This window comes from Triturus cristatus, chromosome 8, assembly GCF_964204655.1.
Source record: "Triturus cristatus chromosome 8, aTriCri1.1, whole genome shotgun sequence".
In the NCBI taxonomy this organism is placed as follows: domain Eukaryota; kingdom Metazoa; phylum Chordata; class Amphibia; order Caudata; family Salamandridae; genus Triturus; species Triturus cristatus.
The window spans coordinates 1,244,612,688-1,244,627,337 of NC_140591.1; the positions used below are offsets into that span (position 1 = coordinate 1,244,612,688).

The 14,650-nt window shown below is 44.3% G+C and overlaps 1 long non-coding RNA gene across 1 annotated transcript; it reads right to left on the reverse strand.

Annotated features, from left to right (window-relative positions):
* Window positions 1–9,849: 9,849 nt before the first annotated feature.
* On the reverse strand, window positions 9,850–11,766 carry LOC146805664 (uncharacterized). The gene is made up of 4 exons (XR_014967870.1): window positions 11,675–11,766; window positions 11,068–11,157; window positions 10,565–10,654; window positions 9,850–9,938 (listed from the first exon to the last, which is right to left on the reverse strand). It is a non-coding gene; the product is annotated as an uncharacterized LOC146805664 (long non-coding RNA).
* Between the last annotated feature and the right edge of the window lie 2,884 nt (window positions 11,767–14,650).

The window sequence follows — 14,650 nt, forward strand, 5'->3', positions numbered from 1 at the left end:
TTGACAATGTTGAAGAGTTCTCTAGGTCTGTTCTTCGTCTAGTCTAGTTGGCTGCGGAAAAATGTGTTTTTTGTATGCCAACCGGGTTGATCTAAGTTGCGCTAGGTTAAGAGTGGAAGGGTTTAGTCTCCAAGTCCTTTCTGATTGTCTGAGTTGCCTTCTTTCGTTATTGAGATCCACGTTGAACCAAGATTTAGATTTGATAGATCTCAAATGTTTGAGTGGTGCTGCTTGATCTAATACCGCTGTCATTGAGGAATTAAATTGGGCTGTGAGGTCATCAGCCGTCATATTGGAGGGCTGAGGTAGAAGATGGGCCTGAATTCTGGATTCCAGTTCGGTTATGGGGTCTCCTTTGATGTTACTAGTTCAGTGCTTAGGTTTGTCAGGTCACATAGGATGGTTTCTGACATGAGAGTCAATATTAAACAATATAAGGTGGTGATCGGATAGACTGAGAACAGTCAATGGCCAGGACTCCCACTGTCGCAGAATCTTTACATACTCAGGAATCACAGGAGAGTTCACTTGGTGGAAGTAAGATCAGGGCTTTAAGTGGGGCGGGTCTTGTCGGTGCTCAGCACCGGCAGTTCAATAAAGCAGGTGCCGAACCGAGTCTCTATCGGGCTCTCTATTTTTGCCCTCAGGGTGAAATAAAGTCTTACTTCTGCAGCAGTACCACCCTTCACTGCCTTTGATGTAACTTCAATGAGACACGCTATAGTACTTTCACAGTCTCATCATTTCAGAACTGAAGCATTTTCAATATTCTATAGAACGAAGCCATGGTTGTTTCTGATTTATCTTGCACAAACAACAACCATTGGCAAAGCCAATAGCCCTAGCTTGTTGTGCGTGTAATGTGACTTGTTGTATCAGTATTATATATCTGTATGCAAAGACAGAAGCAGCAAAATACTAGTTGGGTGGCACACTATGCAAAGTACAGATTTTTAGCCTGTGTATATTTAAGCCACAACCTTAATTACATCTTCTCCCCACTCACCCTTTTGCTCCTCCCCTGCAATATTGCTAAAATGTTGAGTGTGTGGGCATGCTAATAGGGGATAATCTGCTGCATGGCTAAATTTATAAGGTCCCAAAGGCTAGACCTATTGGCTATGCCAATGCTTGTTGTTTCTCTGCTATCCAACACTTTCCCTACTGTTGCACTCACTGGAGTGGGAATAGTAATTTTTACCCCTTTGCTATCCAGAACTTTCCCTACTGTTACACTCTTTGGAGTGGGAATAGTAATTTTTACCCCTCTGCTATCTAACACTTTCCATTCTGTTGCACTCTTTGGAGTGGAAATAGTAATTTTTGCCCCTCTTCTATCCAACACTTTCCCCACTGTTACACACACTGGAGTTGGAATCGTAAATTTAATTGTTTCGCTATTCAACATTTTCCCTACTGTTGTATTTATTGTATTGCGAAATGTACGTTGTAATTTTGTTTTAATATTTTAATGTTTTAATTAATTATAGAATGTTTTTTAATTTAAAATTATTGATATAGGTATATATTTTATTTTTATATAATTTAAAAGTTTAAACATTATTAAAGATAATAGGTAATACATTATTTTAAAGTAAATATATGTATAAATTATTAAGTTTGGGTGTTTATATTTTTAAATTACGTTTATTTTTTATATTTAGTTAAAATGTACATTAAATGTAATTCATTTTGTTAAAGATAATATTAATATTTTATATATTATTAAATATATATTATTTTATTTTATTTATATTTTTAAATAGATATTTTTTACATCTATATTTTTACCTTCGATATTTTTAATTCAATATTTTTGTACTTTCCTGTTTAAGTGTAGGGAGTCGATATTTTTGCATTCTATATATTTTTTCAGATATTTTTTACATCAATGTGTTTTAGCATCAATATTCTATCTGTGAACCTACAGTAATCAGGTGCCTTTGGATGCCTTGTTCAAAGAATCCTAAGCAATATCTAAGTACAGTAGGTTTGGATTTTTCTCTTAGTTCTCTTTTAGCTTCTCTTTTCCATACAAGGAGCATTCTCAGTTCCTACTTACTATTTTGCAGGATACTGGTAGGGTCCTCCATGCTAATAGTTTCACCAAATTCCTTTAACAATTTCCTTATGTGAGCGAGCCAGGGAATTTTAACATGTTGCACAAGTGATAGGCAATCTTCTATAATTTCCTTCATGAATTTGGTACCTGTCTTACTCCAGATACCGTGCCAGGTGATTTACCTGTATTGTGTCTTCTTTGGGGCCGATTCCGATCTCGGTCGGAAGGGCACCGAATTGGGTTCGGCAGTAGCGGGTCCGATTCGGAGGCTTTTTTTCCAACCGAGTCGTACACAGGTCCGGACGCCCAAGTACGATGTGAACAAGTGGGAAATCTCCATACGAATCGTTTCCGGCTCCAAACCTCGCCGTACGACTCAGTCAGAAGCAAACCGTGCCACACAATGGAGACGTTTCACGACCGAGCTAGTACGATGCTCGATTCGGAGTGTCCGGCTCACAAAAGCTCCCGGAGGTGGACTTCGGGGGTCCACGTCGGACCACCCGTCACCCGCAGCCTTACGACTTGGACACAGGGGGAGACCCATGGGTCTCCCCAACACAGGCATGTACAGTGCGGATGGCACCGACGCGTACCCACTGTAAGGGGTGCAATTGTGCGCGACGTACCCATTCAGTCAATGGGAGCCCATGTACACGTCATACGACCGACTCCCATTGACTTCTATGGGAGTCCGACCGAACCGAGTCTGACAGGGATATGCATGCCCTTTTCACTTTTCGTGCCCGAGGGGTGGAGGGCCTGCACGGATTTAACAGAAATGTTTATTTATATTTCAGTGAGTCTGCACAGTTTGTAACATGCACACTCTGGCATGATACCGGAAACAATGATTTATTGTTTGTGAATGATTTGGAAGACCTTGGTATACTTCACCTGTTCACATTGCAGATCGGAGGTGCTTTCCACCAGGGCCAGACTGGCCGTAGCGGGCATTAGGTGTTTTCCCGGGAAGCTGGAAGGGTGGGGGCTGGTTTTGGAGTTGTGGGGGACGGTTTTGTATCTGGGGGTCATTTTTCAGAAATGCTGCAATATCGGCAGTAACAAAAACAGCAGTGTTGGGGGCCGGTTTTATTAAGCATTGCATGCCTGAGCACCCCCCCACGGTGGGGGCCTGTCCGACAAAATTACCAGGGTTGCTTTGGGTTCCCAGTCCAGCCCTGCTTTCCACTTACATTTTAGAACGTGCCTGAAAGTACAAATATGCCTTGTGTTAGACTAGTACGGTCTCCACAGTGCAGGTCATGTTTCATCTCTCCTGCTACCCTCCACCTCCTATCCATTCAGGTACGGAACAGCCTCTTGTAAAGATGACACCTACAGGGTGGAGGATGCTTAAAATAAAATAATAAAACTTCTGGGTTTTACAATCAGACTAGGAGCCGGGCTCTTGTACAGGCCTCTCTCCAGCATGAAGGTTGTAAATAACTGGTGTTTTTCAAAAGCTCGCTATGGCTTTTTTTAAACTGCTTTTTTAAATGTTTTCGTTTCACCTGAGAACACGATAGATTCCTATGATTATTTTGATGGCATTGCTCTGTTGCTGAGTGTGTGTTCAATCAGGGCCAGGTTTAGGGCATTGTGCAGTGGCTCCTGGCACTGACCTTGTGGGGTGAGAGGGGGGGGGGGGGCGCTGTGGTATAAATAACTTTTGGGTTTAAAGGCAGGTGCTGCAAATTTCCTTGGGTGTCCAGCAGTCTTCAGCAGTCGCAGCTGCTGCACATTCTATGTGGTGGGGCAGTGCAGGGCTGGCCAACCCGACATGCGCACTTTCGGTGCCCACCACTCCTCCCCCTGCTGGTGATGCTGCGACCTGGTCCCTCCCCTCGACAGACTCAGCAAACTCAGCCGAGTCAATGAAAAATGAAATGATAATAAAAGTGTTTTATTATCATTTTAATTTCGATTTTCTGCCTTTCAGCAGTGGGGCGACGCTCCTCCGCATAGCGGAGGAGCCGCCCTGGTCTTCAGGCAACAATAAAAATGTCAAGATAACTCTGGTGATGAATGCTCCTGCGTGAGAGAGAGTGGAGTTTTGTCTAGTGGCAGTTTCTGCTCATTCTAAAGTAGTGCAAAGGGTTAATGTGCCTGCTGCAAAGAATGTGTGACTGAGATGTACCATGCAGATCACAGAACTGAGTGTGAGTGCACAATGAGTAGATTTATAAAAATGAAATGTATGTCAGAGAGGAGCTATGGAGATATGAAGGTGACTGTAGGAAGTTGATAGTGAGGGAATTCACAGAGAAGGTCAATTGATATCAACCTTGTTCAGTAGTCATTGCTCTACATAACCCACCACCATTTACAACATGGAGAAAAGTTCTTACCAAATATTTCAGGGTAGTATGCATATTTACCCATACGCTTTCAGTTTTTTTCATGGAAAGCCATGTTGTGATACATTACACCATCACAAACTAGAAAACCTGCTTGTTCCTAAGCACTTAGTAAGCCCTTGATTGCAGTATCCAAGAATGAAATCTTTTTTTTTTTTTGTTTTTTTTTGGGGGAAAACCTTTATTGTACATAAAAATCAATACAAACATGGGCCTACAACCACCAGGGCCGGCCGCTAATATGTACATGATCAACAACATCAGGGCAGCAACAGGCCCCCTGGGGCCCAGCCAAATTAACGAGTTACTGAGTACACCTCAGAGATTATCAGGATACATAGATTTTAGAAATACAAACAAAGAAAAAGAAAATAACACCAAAAAGCAAGGCGGAAACCATCGAAAAAGGGGGCGTCTAACCACATCCGGGGAACTGCACAATACAAACTCCACCCTCAGGTGGACAATGAGGATGAGCAAGAGGGAGGTGGGGGCGACGGGAGAACCACAACCGTCTACCGGTAAAATGTAATAGTCCGGGAACCTCAGGATCAGGGGGACAAGGCAGCATCAGATGTGTCCACGAGGGGGGGCGTGCAGATGTTCCCTCGGTACGCGTTCCACTGACCTCAGATTCTACCCCACGCCCCCGGCTTACCCCGAGACACATACACCGTCTTCTCTCTGCACATGCACCAATCCATGCTCTCCTTCCATACTGACACGGTGGGAGGCCGTCGGGAACCCCAACGCTGTGCGATGTCCCTCTTAGCAATCATGTTCCCAAGGGCCGCCCACCGAGTCTGAGCCGCATTATAGTCATTAGGCTCCCACACGTTCAACAAACATCGGCGAGCCTCGGGCAACAAAGCGACCCCAGTGACGCATTCCATGACAGCATGCACCCGGCGCCAATACTCCGCAACCTCACAGCACTCCCAGAGAACATGGAGAAAAGTGGCGCTGAACCCACAGCCGCGCCTACAGAGCCCGTCTTCAGAAAAACCCATCAAAACTAAACGAGAGCCTGTGACGTAGACACGGTGGAGAATTTTAAGCTGGACAAGACGGAGACGCGCGGGTATGGCCACTTCCTTAGGGGAGGACAGCGCAGACTGCCAGTTCTCATCGTCCAGTTCCACACTATCCCCGGTCCACGCCTCCCGAAGGCGCACGAGGAGATCCGCCCGCACGTTTATTAGTTTTTTATAGATAAGGGAAATAGTACTGTCGGGCAAGTGACCGTCAAGTATGCGGTCCTCGAGTGGCGAAGACACAGGGACTGCAGTCCCAGCCCCGAAGGCCGAGAGCAAGGCGTGCCGAACCTGGACGTACCGAAAGAACTCCCGCTCACTCAATTCGTACTCACTCTGCAACGCAGCAAAGGATTTAACCGCACCCTTCACCCAAAGGTCACCTACTCTACTGATGCCAGTCGTGTCCCAGCGCTCGAAGCCGTTCGTCGTCCAGAGGCTTCCCAATCTTTCAGACGCAAACAGAGGGGTCGCACCCGTCAAACGCTCATTCCAGCCCATGGCCACATTCGCAGCCCTCCACATGCGCACCGCAATCTTAGTGGGACCGGTTAAGTTCCTCCCAGCCGATCGAGAGTAAAGCGCTCTGTTAAAGTTGCCGCCAGGCAACAAAAATCTATCCATTTCGAAAGCCGGATTCGGACCAGGTGCGTACGTTGCATGGTTAATAGCAGATAGCTGGGAGGCCCAATAGTACCTCCTGATGTCCGGGAGCGCAATGCCCCCGTCATACCAGGGGAGAGTCAGTTTTGCAAGAGCAATACGTGCACGACCATCCCAAACAAGCCTCCTCTGTAAGCTCTCCACCTCCCGGAAGTAGGCCGCCGGAATAATATCAAAGGAGTTCTGAAGTGCGTAAAGGAATCGGGGAAGAGACATCATTTTAAAAAGCGCCGCACGACCGAGGGGAGACAAGGGAAGCTTACACCAACGGGCCACGTCTAACCTCAATCTCCGAAGTGGAGAGAGCAGATTATGCTCGTAGCGGATCGCCGGGTCCAATGAGACGTACACCCCCAGGTACGTAAAGCCGGAGTGGGACGCCTTAATAGGAAAACGAGAAGGCAAGAGAGGAAAGTCACCGGATATAGCATAGACACAAGATTTGGACCAGTTAATAATCAAACCAGAGTTCTTGCCGAAGGAAGTAAGGATGTCAAAGAGCACATTGAGTGACTGACGTGGTGAGGTGAGGTACAAAAGAATGTCATCCGCGTACAACGAAACTCGATCCTCGAAGCCAGGGGCCCACCGGATCCCTCTTATCGACGGTTCCCAACGAAGCCAAGCAGCAAGCGGCTCCAAAGCCAAAGCGAAGAGCAGGGGAGACAACGGACACCCCTGCCTAGTGCCTCTCCCAAGAACGAAGGGCCGGGAAACCCTTCCATTAATGACAACCTGAGCCAACGGAGCAGCGTATAAGAGTTTAACCCAACTAATAAATCCCGCCCCGAGTCCAAACTTTGCCAGGGCGGCCCAAAGATACGGCCATTCTATCGTATCAAAGGCCATCGTGGCGTCCAAGGAAACCAAGATGGCCGGCTCTGAGAGATATTCCGCCCTTGCAAGTACGCCATGTAGGCGCCGCAAGTTAAGGGCCGTATTCCGGTGCGGGATAAAACCGGATTGGTCCGGATGCACCAGGTCACAGATAACAGTAAGCAGGCGATTAGCAAGAACCTTGGCAAGGATTTTCGGCTCAGCGTTCAGAGAAATAGGCCTGTACGAGGTGCAACGGTCCCGAGGCTTACCGTCCTTGGGAATCACGACTATAGTGGCCAAGCGCTGGTCAGCAGGGAGAGAACCAAGTTCAAGTGACTCCAAAAACATACGACGGAGAAATGGCGCAATTTTATCCGGTTGCAGTTTGTAAAGTTCAATAGGGAGTCCGTTGGGGCCCATAGCCTTGCCTGAGCGAAGGGAACGAATCGCGGTAGCAATCTCGTCGACCGACAACGGGGCATCTAACTGCTCACGCTCATCCACCGACAGGCAGGGCAAAGCAATATCCTTCAACAAGTGACGGGAGTCAGCCTCATCCCTATCAGACACCGGGGAGTACACAGCACAGAAGTAATCAGCGAAACACTCCACAATCTCACCAGGGTCAGTCACACTCACTCCCTCCGACGTCTGAAGCACGGGGACCACTCGATTCACTCTCTCCTTCTTATCAAGCCAAGCAATCAATTTACCCGCCTTATCCCCAGCATCATACAGTCTACCCTGCTGTTCCCTATACATTGTTCGAGCAGCCTCCTTAACAAGGGATTTATATTCGAATTGCTTCAGGCTGAGAGCGTGGAGCCCGTCCTGAGTGACAGCCGTCTCCAAGGCAGCCTCCAACCCCGATATCTCGGCCTCCAACGCGACCACCTCCCCGTTCTTAGCTTTCTTGGCCTCCACGATCAGGGATAGGGCGTGTCCTCGGAGAACCGTTTTGAAAGCCTCCCACAAGGACACAGAGGACAAGACGGACCCCTCATTCTCAAGAAAATACTGGTCAAGCGACTTAATGAGACCCTTGCGCAAGAATGAAATCTTGACTACATGCATTCATGTGGGCCAGTGTCCTGTGCTGAGATATACAAGGTTTCTCAATGAAACTGTTTACTGTGCCTTTTTAAAACCAGTATTGAAAGGGGATCTTGCCTATTTACATGTAATGCACTGATTTCTTTTGCTGTAAATCCCTTTTTGTGAGAAAAGAAGAGTACATAAGGACATCATTGTTAGCCTAAGTGTAAGTGCTGGTCAGGGCACGAGTCGGGGGTACACGTGGGTGGACGGCGTCCACCCAATATTTTCACAGGGTGAACACCGTCCACCCTGCCAAGAATTTGGGACCCACTGAATAATGTGCTGAACTCGTCCCGGTGTAATTTCCAATCACCGGGACACTTTCAGCAGCGCCTGCACGTTGTCTGCTTTCCATCTGCATAAGCAACAACGTGCAGGCGGGGACGTGGCTTTCTTATTTTAGACTCCCGCTGGGCCCATAACAAAGGCCGAATTTGGGGTCATCAGGCCTCCTTTTGTTTGAGTCTCTTGGCTGGGAGCAGTCAGAAGCCTCACACCTGATGCAAACGAAGCAGAGGGGAAACAAAGGGTCAAACCTTGTTAGCACTTCACACATACCCAAGAGAGGCAGATTTTCACTTTGTTCAGTCCCTGTTTAGGAGATATGCATGCACTGTAAGAATGCCAGATGTGTTGGTCTTTCCCAGTATTTACACAAAATAAATTGCATTTATATAGAGCTTACTACCCCTGAGGAGGCGTTGAAAAATGTAAGTACCACAATTTTTTCTTGTATAGCCCTACTCATTCCAATGCAGGGTGTCAGAGCGCTTTACATCAGACGTGCTGCTCTTATCTTTGCAGTGCGCTCAAACGTACACGATAGACCTGCTAAACATATATGTGAGGGCTTAAGAGCTGATGCCAGTTCCTGTAAAGTCGTGGCTTGTGATGCCACTTCAAATGATGTTAATTCCTGTGATGCCACTTCCGTTGATGTCAATTCCTGTGATGCCATGTGTGCGCCATGATGTCGCGCCGTGATGTCACACAACATGATGTCACTTGCAAACTGCCTAACTAGGTTAGTACCCCCACTTCTTTTCTTAGGACTTGTGCCCTGATGCTGGTTAAATATGCCCTATGTTCGCACTATGTAAAAGTGTCTAAAAATAAATCTGGTGTTTGCATTGCACAGTTTTCAACTGGAAAATCTAGGATCAATCAACGTTTGACCAAATTGTGTGATACTGCTCAAATACTTTTTGACTGAGTATCCTCTTTGTTCTTTATCACATGTGAAAGCCTTTCCAAATACTAGCATTCAGGATAAGCACTGTACAAAAAAGTATTGTGTTTATTTAATAACCTATAAAGTTTGCGAAGTAAACGTGGAGGAGGGGTGGTATAGATTTCCAAGTTGTCGCTATCACTTCTGTCCCATCAACGTCCCTGTTGGGCATTCTACTTTTACACAGGAGCTATGAAATACGTGGCTGTACTGTAAGACTCCAAGTGTAGACTTCTACTGCTCTACATCTGTGGGCTTCCTTCTCTTCCTTTAACACACTATTAGGTTATACAAGAATCTCTAGGCTAAAACTGTGCAGGGTAGGTTTGCACAAGCACATGGCACAATGCAGCATCACAAGTCTAAGGTATTGCCAGGGCCACTGGAATTACGCAATTCTGCTGCCACTGCTCCTTTTTTGCATAATTATGGATTTGCCACATAATCCATCATCTGCAACATAATCTGCATATTTAAACCAAAAGAAAGTAGTTTCTAGCTCAAGCAAACCAAAAGTTACTAAAAAAGTGACATTTGTACAAAGAAGGAAGGTGCACCAGGAAATAGTCAGTAAGCTTCAAATCAGTTAAAAAATATATCCTTTATTACGCTTGTAGTGTTTAAATTGGTCATCAGCCAACGCGTTTCATTCCAAAGGAACTTGCTCAGGGCTGAAAAGATACATAGATAAAAACAAAGACAAAACTCAATAACACGTAATACAAGTGACAACATATTGACAAATTACATACCACAAATATAAATATATATATATACATGTACACGGACTTAACACATTTCACAATTACATCCATAGAACGGCACAGAAAAAGCCAAAAGCACAGAAGAATAAATATATCCACATACAAATGACCCAAAATAGACAGCACAACAATTATATATACAGATAAAACCATTTAAATGTTTAAACAAGACATAAATAAACACATCAACAATAATGAATACCAATTAAGATCAAATTATCTTGCATGATGTATTTTCAAAAAAAGGTCAAATAACATCAGAAAGGCAAGTATGAAAAGAACAAAGTAGGTTTTTGCATGATCTGAATTAGATGAAAAAGGTCCCCGTGCTCAAAAAATCATCAATTCAAACAAGTATAACATATTAATCATCTCAAAGCATGAGCAAAGAAAAAACGAGGAAGAAAGAGAACGGCAATAAAAAACAATGAAAAAAGGGGGAGAAGGCAGAAAAACAAGAAAAGAGAAAAGAAGATATACAGATATGACTTAATAAACCAAAACAACAATCGAGATCTATCTAGAGGTCTCACCTCAGATATTCAACTATAAGTCCAGTTGACATATATATGTGGGTCAATGGATTCCAATTTACGAATATTATGCGTAGAGAGAGTGGCTTTCTAATAAAGAAAATAAAGACAATATCTAAAACTAAACTGGTAAACAAAAATCAAACTCATTTTTAACTCTCACATTATAACACCAACATTAATAATCAGAGCGGAGACAAAGACAAATAAACCCCACTCAAAAAAAACATAAAGTGCCCAAAAGAAAAGTTATATATTTCACCATAAATTTAAAGAAAAAAACTATATGATTCAAGAATCCTGCAATCTTCCAAGCTATATAGACCTCAGGATTCATCCAAAATCTAATATAAACCAAAATCAGTGCTAACCATTATTCCATGCCTCTTTAGCTATTGCACACATTGATTTCCTTATTATGATATTGCAACAAACCCACCGAAAAATAACTCGGCGGGCAATTAAATGTACAGTGAAACGAGAGGTCCACAATGGCATCTTACCTCTCCAATATTTAAAGAGTGCCGAATTATCACAAAACAGTCCATCGCAATTTTGCTTGATTCCCAAGGTCAGTATAGACGTCAGTAGCCCTAAAAAACATATATATTTACATATTATTTGTGTACTTAATATGTATATAAGATTTAACCCCAAAAACCACATTGTCACTATAGTCATCATCATCAACAAAGAATAATTCAAACCACATTACCAGCAAGTAGCCTCCCAGCGGGGAACACATTCAGAATCTGACTAAACAGGCTTGAAAAACATCTATGCGCATGTCTCCTGTATCCCCACACTATAAAATCGAGATTATGTCACCAAACGGGATCCTTCGTCAAGGAAAACACATATTCAGCACTTGACAAGTGGCAGCGCGTGTGTACCTCTTTTTTAAAAGATCGGACAAACAGGGCATTGTCGTCGTATAGAAATATGGCAAGTATAGTGTCAACCACAAACCAAAACTTCATAAGCAGAAGCCAGGATTCCTAAAGCACCATCATGTCCCACAGTACCAAAACGTCTAATCCCTGGTCAAAACGACAATACTTTAATAATACAAAATCCGTGTCACATGGACACACCAAAAGTTTCCCTCACCTGATAAGTATTGGTATAAACGAGCAGAATCCCTCATCTGGAGTTTCAAAGAGGCGCGCCATTTTTCAGGTGCTTTAAATAATGGAGACAAGGACCTACGCATGCGTAACGCATATGTACCGCGTCACTTACTCCATATGTATGAATAATCAATAAATGGGCGCGTTCGCCATCTTATAGAGGTGATCCCTATATTTACATGCATCTCCAATGTGGAAATAATATCATGTATGTACAAAATAATATTTCACCAATGCTCCAAAATATATAAAATGGTCACACTATAACATTACTCGTTTTTCGACCGCTAAACCGCTACTTCATCATCCCTCAAATGACGATCCTTTCGTGAGACAAAATTATTCATAAATAATGTAAAACATTCTGTTCAGAAAATTGGGTACAGAAGTACAGGCAATACCCTTATTCAAAGGCAGGCACACAATCCCAGCTTTGTCAATATATATTAAGCGATATCGTCAAAACAGGCGCCATCTTGTAAATGATCGTCCTTAGTCAAACCAAGTCGGCCTACGAAATCACAAGTCCATCAGACTCAATGGATACAAAGCCATGCCGAACAAGCGCTTTTGTTAATTGCAATTCAATCTTCTATATATAAAGCCCAACCGACCTTCAAACGGTACCGTATTAAAAAGTATCAACTTATGTAGTAGCTCCAAGTCTACCATCATCCAGAAATAAGTTGAAACGATATTTCGTAGAAATGAGGAACTTGTAAATAAGCTAAAATACAATTACCCCATAGATTAATAAATTCCAAATCCGGGGCAATTAATAAGCAATTATAGAACCATACGGTACAGACGCAAATATACCAATTCATTGGTCAATCTCTAATATTAACTGGTGTAGTCAGTTTAAGATGTAAAATACATGAATTCAAAAAATGAAATCTCCAGATGACTAGAATAGTAGGATCAATGGGCACAATAAACAATTAAGATTATTGATATCGTCAATTTGAAATGCACACACACTGAGTTCAAAATACAATATCCAAAAGTGACTGATGTGATGGAGTCAAGGGACACACATACCAAATAAGAAATTACAATTGGTGGGTCGAGAGATAAACAAGATGGGAGCTGTTATTTACCTTCTAAATCATGATAAAATAATTAAACAGATATGCATGAATAACAGCATTTAAGGCACCAATCCACGGATACATTTAGTTCTCACAATTTGGTGGGTCCCAAAGTAAGGACAGAAAATAGTCAATTGTTCTATCCCTGATTTAACACAACCACAATATCTTCCATATTATTTTAGAGGAAGTAGTGCATCTCCCCATCAGTATTGTGTCCTAGACTGGTTGCTGTGAGAAGTTGGCCTGATATATGATGTCACTAGTTCTAGTGTACACCTTGTATCAGTCCAAACAACCTTTATGGTGATTGGTTGTAAAGTCAACCTTATAGACCAGCTATCCTAGTGGTAGCATGGACAAGAGCAGTCTTAGGCTAAACTCTGTATGGCATGTGAAGCCAGCTGTTATACCATTTGCAACCCCTTGAATACCAAATGAAAGGACACAACAACAGATATTATAAAAATAGAATGTATTTATTCTAGTCAAAACACCCTCAGCACTCTTTTTGAGATTCGAGGTAAGTACACCATAGTCTTAATCAAGCATACAGAAGTCACACAGGTAAGTAATACAGTTAGGCCCTAGGGGCCACGCAAACCCTATACTAAGTAAGTGGTATAAGAACCACTGTCACGAACACAGGTTAGGCCTAGGCCTAGGGAATCGCTGGGGCTACACTATCCTATCAGTTGCTAGGCAGTGGAAGGCCCACGGGATTCAGGTGCAGAGTGGAAACACTCACGCGTAATGCGTTAAAGTCGATAGAAATAGTAGTATTTAGTAATTAAGAGTTTTAGGACACTTCGGAAGGAGCTAGGAGTTAGAGACTTGGAAACTAGACACTTGGATAGTCAATACCCTTGTGAGCACCAGAGTACTCAAGTTACCTAGCCCACGGGCTGCGGGTGCATAGGTGTGAACTTGCGTCGGGTTTCGTCGTCGACTCCTATGGATGCCTGAAGAAAGTTGCTGACAGGCAGTCAGTGAAGAGTGTCCGGTGGATTCCAAGGATGGAATCAGGAAGGAGGATACCTGCAAGCAGAGGGGACAGAGTCTAGGTAACCAGCCAGGAGCCGGGAAGGAACCAGGCGATGTCGTGAATTTGCAGGTGAAGAGGTGAAGCTTGTCGCAGCAGCCACGGGTACCATGAGGCGTCGAGGATGACCAGGACCAGGAGGCGAGCTGTCCCATGAAGGCTCTTGCTGTCGGCGGCGTCAATGTCGAGTTAGGACCCAACAAGCCTTGGCAAGCGTAACCCACGCAGGAAGGAGGACTTGCTTCTGTCGCAGACCAGGGAGGTCTGGGGTGCTTCTCTTTCACAGGGGAGCGAGTACCAGTCTGGAGGAGCCGGACCAGAAAAGCAAAGTTGAAGGTTCGTCGTCACAGAGGTCGCTAGCCAACGGGCCAACAACCGGACAACACATCGAGCAACTCAGGTACAGAAGGGCCCCACGCAGAACACGTGAAGTGTGGGGAGCTGATCTTCTTTGCAGATGGTGCTCGGGATTGGGGCTTCTCAATTCCCCAAGCACAGCCTTGAGGAAGCCTCAGAAGTCGCGCTAGTCAGTTACTAGCCACTTTTCCCAAGTACCAGTCCCACGTCCCTCGTCGCCTCCACGGGTCTCAGCTTTGCTGTAGAGGTGGATCTGGTTCAGAGGTGTCTGGAAGTCACGGCGCTGGTCAGTCTCTGCAGTCGTCCCTCGTAGGATCAGTCGCAAAGCAAGCAGCGGTCGCTGGATGGTGCCTGGTTGCCCAGGGTGGTCACTCCTTGGCCACAAGGGAGATTCTTCAGTCTTCTTCCGTAGTCGAATGTCGAAGGTCCAGAGTTTCTGTTCAAGATGCAGGTTCAGGATAATCTA